At 43.6% G+C, this 6980-nt stretch overlaps 1 protein-coding gene across 2 annotated transcripts in view; it reads left to right on the plus strand.

The window, feature by feature from the left end:
- LOC137528916 (cytochrome P450 2G1-like) overlaps positions 1 to 2494 on the plus strand; it is a 43165-nt gene extending 40671 nt beyond the window's left edge. For both annotated transcript variants that reach the window (XM_068250678.1, XM_068250679.1), the window contains one exon: positions 2127 to 2494. The gene's annotated coding sequence lies outside the window, so the exon portion shown is untranslated. The remainder of the gene's footprint in view (positions 1 to 2126) is intronic.
- The last annotated feature ends 4486 nt before the right edge of the window (positions 2495 to 6980 follow it).

The following is a 6980-nucleotide window of genomic DNA, read 5'->3' on the forward strand; positions in this document are numbered from 1 at the left end:
ATGTCCCCCTCTTGCCAACAACAGAGAAAGACTCGGACAACAGGGTCTGGCGGCGGTTTTTCCTTGCACAGGAAGCGGTGGAGGGAGCAGAGGAGGCCACTGAGGACTGGCTGCCTGAACAGGCCTCAGTGTCGGCAGGAGTGTCAGAGGGGGGTCTGGTGCTCTGAGTCTTCCAGCACCAGCTTGCTTCAGCCAGATGATGTGGGGTACTTGTACTTTATTAAAATCAGGGTTGGACTTCAAAGCAAATCAGCACAGAGTGGCAGACAGCAGAGTAGAAGACAGTGCACGCTAACTGTCTAACTGTCACACTGACACTGCTCAGCACAGCAACACTGCAGTAATCTGTAGGAAGCTAACACAGTAGTACTACTCTAACAACTAACTAGCACTGCAGTACTAACTACACAATAAGACAGTAATCCTATTCCCTAACCTATACTGTAGCTAAGGCTAATAGCAGGCCAGCAGCAGCAGGCAATGGCCTGCACACACAGAGGACCTATAGCAGCTGCTGCAGCACAGGGACTGACTGTCACTGAGTGAAATCAAGCTAGCTAACTAATAAACAATAGAACAATGGTGTAGTGAAGGTGTTTAGCACTGAAAAGCTTTAGGTTTATCACTGTATACAGCACTTGCTAGGCCAGGCAGCAGAACTGGAGCATGTCTCTCAGTGAGCAGTCACACAAGCAAGGACGAGATATCTCATCATGGCACCCCTTCTTATATACAGGGGGGCTAGCCAGGGTTCCCTTCTGTGATTGGGTGCTAGGGCTTAGGCTGGGAGCCCTCTGATTGGCTCAATGACATCATGGATGTCATCTCCATGGTTACAGTATCCGGATTCGGATATCCGATGGATATCCGACCAGATATCCGGATTGCGGATAAATATCCGCGTTACCCGGATAGTGCTATTCGGATTTGCACAGAAATCTGGAATCCGAATCCGGGTTCAGATAGCTGAAAAAGTTTGGATTATCTGGGTAGTTCGGATATCCGGAATCCGAATGAGCATCCCTGATAAGATAACACACACTCATAGCAGTACTGCTCATGCTCAATGCCTGGGCTAATATGTTACAATTGCAATTGCATTGTATATACGCTCATTGTATGAGCAGGTTATATAAGTGCATTCACAATTAGTGTAGGGACCCATCAATTAGAGAGGCATTGCAGCTTGCTGAGAGGCTTACTCTGAAGTGTTGGTTTTCGAATTAGGGTTGTCCTCGTGTTTTTACTGAAGTATAGTAAATGCCCTGACCACCTGACTGCTACCAACACCTGCTGCATTCCACCCCACCCACATGTATTGCACCCATGCCAGCACCTAAAGCACCCACAGCACCATGCCCACTGTTTTCCTTAACATACACAAACAATTTGGTGATTCTTGCATGTTCAAAGGCATTGCTATCAATCGCGAATGTCATTTGGAGTTTGAGTTTGGTTTGGTTTTTCAAACAAACAGCCAGCAAATTGAATACAGAGCTATTTGTCCAACACTCATATGTCTGTGGATGCATGGAACCATCAATTTTTTTATTATTTTTTTTAAAGGTGTCATGTTCTCCTGCAGTCTTCGTACGAGTTTTGTGCTGAGGTCGCTTCCTTAATTCTCTGTTTGAGAAACCGACATGTTAAATGTTTTTCCATTGTGCAGAAGCAGATCTCTGCAGCTATACATAACTTTGTTTTGTTATAAAGCTTTGTGCCAGGAAAATACAGGCCTTCTCCTGCACAAAACCCTCACTGTCTACTTCTTACATTTGTCCTACTGGCCAGCAGCCAACAAAATTCAGAGTACAACACAGGAAAGTATTTTCCCAGGCCCAGCTGTCACTATGTTCTGGTTACACAACAATATTTCTGCTGGCTATTGCAGTTAAGTGAAGTTCATACTGGTGTGCTGTTGGATTGCATATACATGTGAACTTCTATTGATATACATTTTAAAATATATTTGATTGATGAGGTATCCTGGCATTTTCATGTTTGGTGTGTTTTCATTTATAACTGCATGTTTTATGTTGGAGTAGGATAAAGTTATCAAGCAGGGATTTATATGCTTTGCAGTCAGCCCTTCCCCATCACATTTTATACGCTCTTTTTGTTTATAGCATCTACCTTCTGTGAGCAGGAGTGGGCATGTTTGGATTCATCATCAGTGGATTGTGCTTCAGAATAACCCATTCACTTGTATAAATATATGTACAGTCAGTTACATTTTGGTGTTCAAAGACAGAAGACCTTGGGACTAGTGTCTCTTTAATAAAGATAGAAGAAGCCAGCAACCAGGTTAAGAAGATCGGAGGACATAGAAGAATATGGAAGAAGCCTGCAATCAAGTACAGGAGACTGGAGAGCACAACTGCAACCAAGATGACAGGAGGCTTTAATCAAACTGGCTGACCAAGATGGAATTCTGGAGGAAAAACACCTAAGATTTCTGTCAAAAAACTCAAAATAAAGAATACAGATTTTACTACTTTTGGTTTGAATGTGTGTATTACGGGAAATGTGGAAGGGTTCTTGTAAAAAGACCCTCGTACTTTCTGTCTGGAGCAATGTTATCCATCATGTCACTTTGCAGAAAGTGATTAGATAAACCTTGCCGTTCATTACTGGAGACAATCAAATGTCAAGGAATAAATTGTAAAGTAAAAAGCACAGAATGTTTTCTTAGGTAAAAAAAAAGAATTTGTCACCGCACTTTCAAGATAACCTCAAGTGGAAGGTCTGAGTGTGTGGAGTTAGTCTTGCATGCTTACTCTGTCTCTCCCATTAGTAGCCCTGGAATCCTTTCCTAGACTTCCTAGCATATCTGAAAGACATGTATTTGTCTTTCAGATGTTGACATTAGTCAGCCACAACTGAGATGATCTAACAGAAACACGGACGAAGTTCAAACACATTTGAGATGTGCTTTTAAAATTCACTCTGTAGATAAGCTTGGAAGGCCCACAACTGAAACATACAGTATTCTTTGTTGAAGACTTTTGAAGTCCATCCTCGTTTTTGGCAATTGGCTTCTTTTTGCAATTAAGGTCAAGTGATTTTACCAAGATCAATAATTTTAAATAGCTTTAGTTACAGGTATATAATGACTTTATTGATTGCTTAAACTAAGTTGTATTTTTTTTTTGGGGGGGGGGGGGTTCTTTAACCTAATAACATGTTTTTTTTTATTCCACTCACTTTAACCTTTATGTATTTCAAGTATATTTCCTTTACTCTTCTTTGTATCTTTTTCTTATCTGCATCTTCATTTGGCTAGCTATTAAGCACATCCTTTGGTGCTTTTCCTCTTTTTGATACCCCCCAAATTCTTCTGTTAGTCTTTTTCAAAACATTATTTCTACCATGCAGCTTTTGGATCAGTGACCATTCCTATCACTCCTGTAGCAACCTGCCCTTTATTGTAAACCTTGCCTTTTGTGATTTCTAGTCATTGCCCTGGCCTAGATGATACATTACTGGTATCTTCAGATGCAGAGGCAATGTATTTGAGTATAACTCATATTAATTTAAGGGCATTAGAACTATTGAAAGCTATTGACGTGAACTGGAAAAAAAGAGACGCACACAAGACTTAATAACATTTACATACATCCAGGGTTGGTTCTAGTAACAATTGGGCCCCAGTGCAAAATTAACTTGAGCACCCCCCAACTTACTTAAGTCATGAGGAGATGTGCCCCTACAAGGATGAAGTCAAGGAGAGCATGGAACCACGTCTTGTCAGAGGACCACGCCCACCAAGTGAGATGCTTCTCTGCCAAAGACATTGCAGGGGCCCTAGGGGAGACACCTTGGGGGCCCCTACAGGCTCTGGGGCAGTTGCCCCCTTTGCATTTATGAAAGCTCTTCATACATCTATGAAAATATAAACACTATGGAGGACATCTTATCAACACATTTTTCTGTGCAGTGCTTACAGTGAAAGAAAAGTAGAAAGAGTTCTGAAGCAGCCTGCTCTGCTATGTGGATTTTAGAGAGATTGTTCATACTATCCTGAATGTGCAAGCCTTCACAACAGACAAACAACAAGAAAGATTTAATGACTACAGAGAATGTTCACTATTATTCATACGACGGCTTAATATTACTTTGTCAGCAAAGTAAAGAATCTATATTACCATACGTTTTGCTTTAATATGTTTACTAATAATGAAGTGTCCCTCTGCCCCTCAGAAGACGGAGACAGGATATCAGAGTACAAAGGCTCACATAGCTCTAGCTCTGTGCATTACACAATGTATACATAGCCTTTTCCTGACACGCCCGGAGTCACAGAGAGCATATGATATAGAAAATTGTAAGGCAACTGGCAATCAGTAGCAGCTCACACACACTCCAGGGCCTTATACAAGCATTTGGCAGTTTATTGTCACCCTAGGATGGGGCTAGGAATAGGGACACTTATTTTAGCTTTTGGTGTGACTCTCTTGATGTTCATTATAACATGGTGGAAAAAGGAGAATCTTCCCCCTGGCCCTACCCCTCTTCCAGTCCTGGGAAATCTACTCCAAGTCAGCACCACAGAATTGCCAAAATCATTGGTTAAGGTAAGAGAAATTCTGTTTGTGAAATAGCCAACAGGTTACACCAGTGTTGCTGGTACAATTCCCTGTACATTACCTTCTGTATCTCCACAGCTCAGTGAAACATATGGACTAGGACTGCTCAAATCCGATCCGGGAGACATCGGGATAGTTGCTATCCAGAGATCTCCCAATAAACCTGTGCGGGCTGGGCGGGGGGGGGGGGGGTCAATCTTACCTGTCTGACGTCTTCTTCGTCCATCCCTCGGCGCCTCCCACGATGCACTCCACGCGCGGCACGTGATTACAAACACTTCCTCCTCCAACCCAGAAAGAGTAAGTGTTTGTAGTCACGTGACGCCGGATTGGAGCGCATCGTGTGAGGCGCAGAGGGACGGACGATGAAGACGTCAGACAGGTAAGATTGATTAACCCCCCCCCCCCCCCCCGCTCAGCCCGCACAGGTTTACTGGGAGATACCCGGATAGCAACTATTCCGATGTCTTCCGGATCGGATTTGAGCAGCCCTAATATGGACCTGTATACACTCTCCACCTGGGTGGTTGCCATGGCATCATACTTGTTGGGTATGTCGCTGTTAAAGAAGCCCTAGTAGACTACAGTGATGTCTTTAGTGACAGAGCTGACCTTAATGTGACCAATCTCTTGTTTAAGGATTATGGTAAGAAATTAAGTATTTATATATTCAAAAGCACAGTATTCACATGTCTGACACTTAGTATAAGTGTTGTGGAATGGAGAGAAGCAAAAATGTTCTTTATCTTGGTATTTATTATTAGCTTATTTGCAGAAAAAGGCAAAGTACTGTGTTGGGCGTATATGAAAAAAGGTGCCTGAAAATTTGGGTGCCCAAAAAATAGGCAATAGTAGAATATCAGTAAATATACCGATATTCTACTCTTGCAGTGCTAATGACAATAGTAAAATATTGGTTATAGACATTGATATTTTATTACAGCAAAACCTAACTCTATTCTTACACTGAAATCTCCCTCTACCAATGCCTAACCTTAACCAAACCACTCCTCCTGGATGCCTAACCTTAACCATCCCTCATCCATGACTAAACTTAACATCCATTCTCCCCCCCTCCCCGGTAACCTTAACGACCCCTCCACAGCTTACCTTAACCCCCCCCCCACACACACACACACACACACCTAACCTTAACCACCCCCTGCATGGGTAACCTTAACCGCAAAAAGAAAAGGTAATTTTCAGGTGCCACTATAGACACTCATTCAAATACTGGTAATGTGGGGAAATTTGGGCGCCCGGTATTTGTAGCTGTATTTTGCATTGCGGGCACCCCGGATAAATATTGGGCACAGGGGCAACCCGCAATACAAAATACAGCTATAAATAGCGGGCCCCCAGCTTTCCCCACATTGCCGGTATTTAAAAGGGTGCCTATCGTGGTGCCCAAACTTCCGCCAATCGCGGGCACCCAAGTTTGCTGCTTACCTGAGTTGGCATTGTGTAACCACCCTCAGAGCACTGTATCTTTTGACAGATCAATAAACTAAGCTGTATTTGGCTGAAAATAACCTTTACTATGACGTATAGTAAAAATATATTTTTTTGCAAGCTTCTGGGAGATCCTTCCAGGTGTTCTGGTTGATTCACTTGTCACATGTCAATTTTACTGGTATTGGCACGTCAATTTTGCTGGTACAGGCCCCGCCCATCAGACCTCCCTCCATGCGACCATTGCTCCTGCAGCTCTGGCAACGCTCAGGGGCTGTGAATGGACCCACTGGCAGACCTGACATGCGATTTTTCATCATACTAACTGTAAGTATATCTTGACTGGGAAGCCATCCTGGTGACTGCCGGGAGCAAGCCCCGCCTCCAGTAATGGCCACGTGAGCAGCCCTAGCCTACTTACCACCAACAAATCCCCCCACCTACCTGCTTACACGCTGCTGTATCATTGGAAGAGCTGTCATGGAATTATCCAATAGGTGCCTGGCATTTTAGAAAGTTTACAAAACAAGTCCTTGGCAAATTCACAAAAGACTATCCCTGGTCCGTGCCAGATCTGCCTTCATTATCTAAAGCTATGTACACACGCTGGTTTGAACTTGACGGATAATAAAGACCAACTTGGCTGAAATTGTGAGTCAATTCAGCATGTGTACAGTGGCCACATGACATCTTGCTGGATCTTTAGAGATCCTCAATGCCAGATTGCATTGTCTTCCCCCTCCCTCCACCCCTTTATCTGCAGGAATCCACTCTGGCCACTCATTCCCCCTTTGCCCCCTCCATAGCAACATACAGGTTGCCAGCCTGGAGGCTGATAAAGCATCTGTATGGCCTCTCCACTGCACTGTAGCCCAGGGATCGTGTACAAATCCCTGCCGGTTGGCAGAGACCAGGCAGCGTGTATAAGGCTTTAAATGGGTA

Source organism: Hyperolius riggenbachi, chromosome 8 (assembly GCF_040937935.1).
Source record: "Hyperolius riggenbachi isolate aHypRig1 chromosome 8, aHypRig1.pri, whole genome shotgun sequence".
NCBI lineage: Eukaryota > Metazoa > Chordata > Amphibia > Anura > Hyperoliidae > Hyperolius > Hyperolius riggenbachi.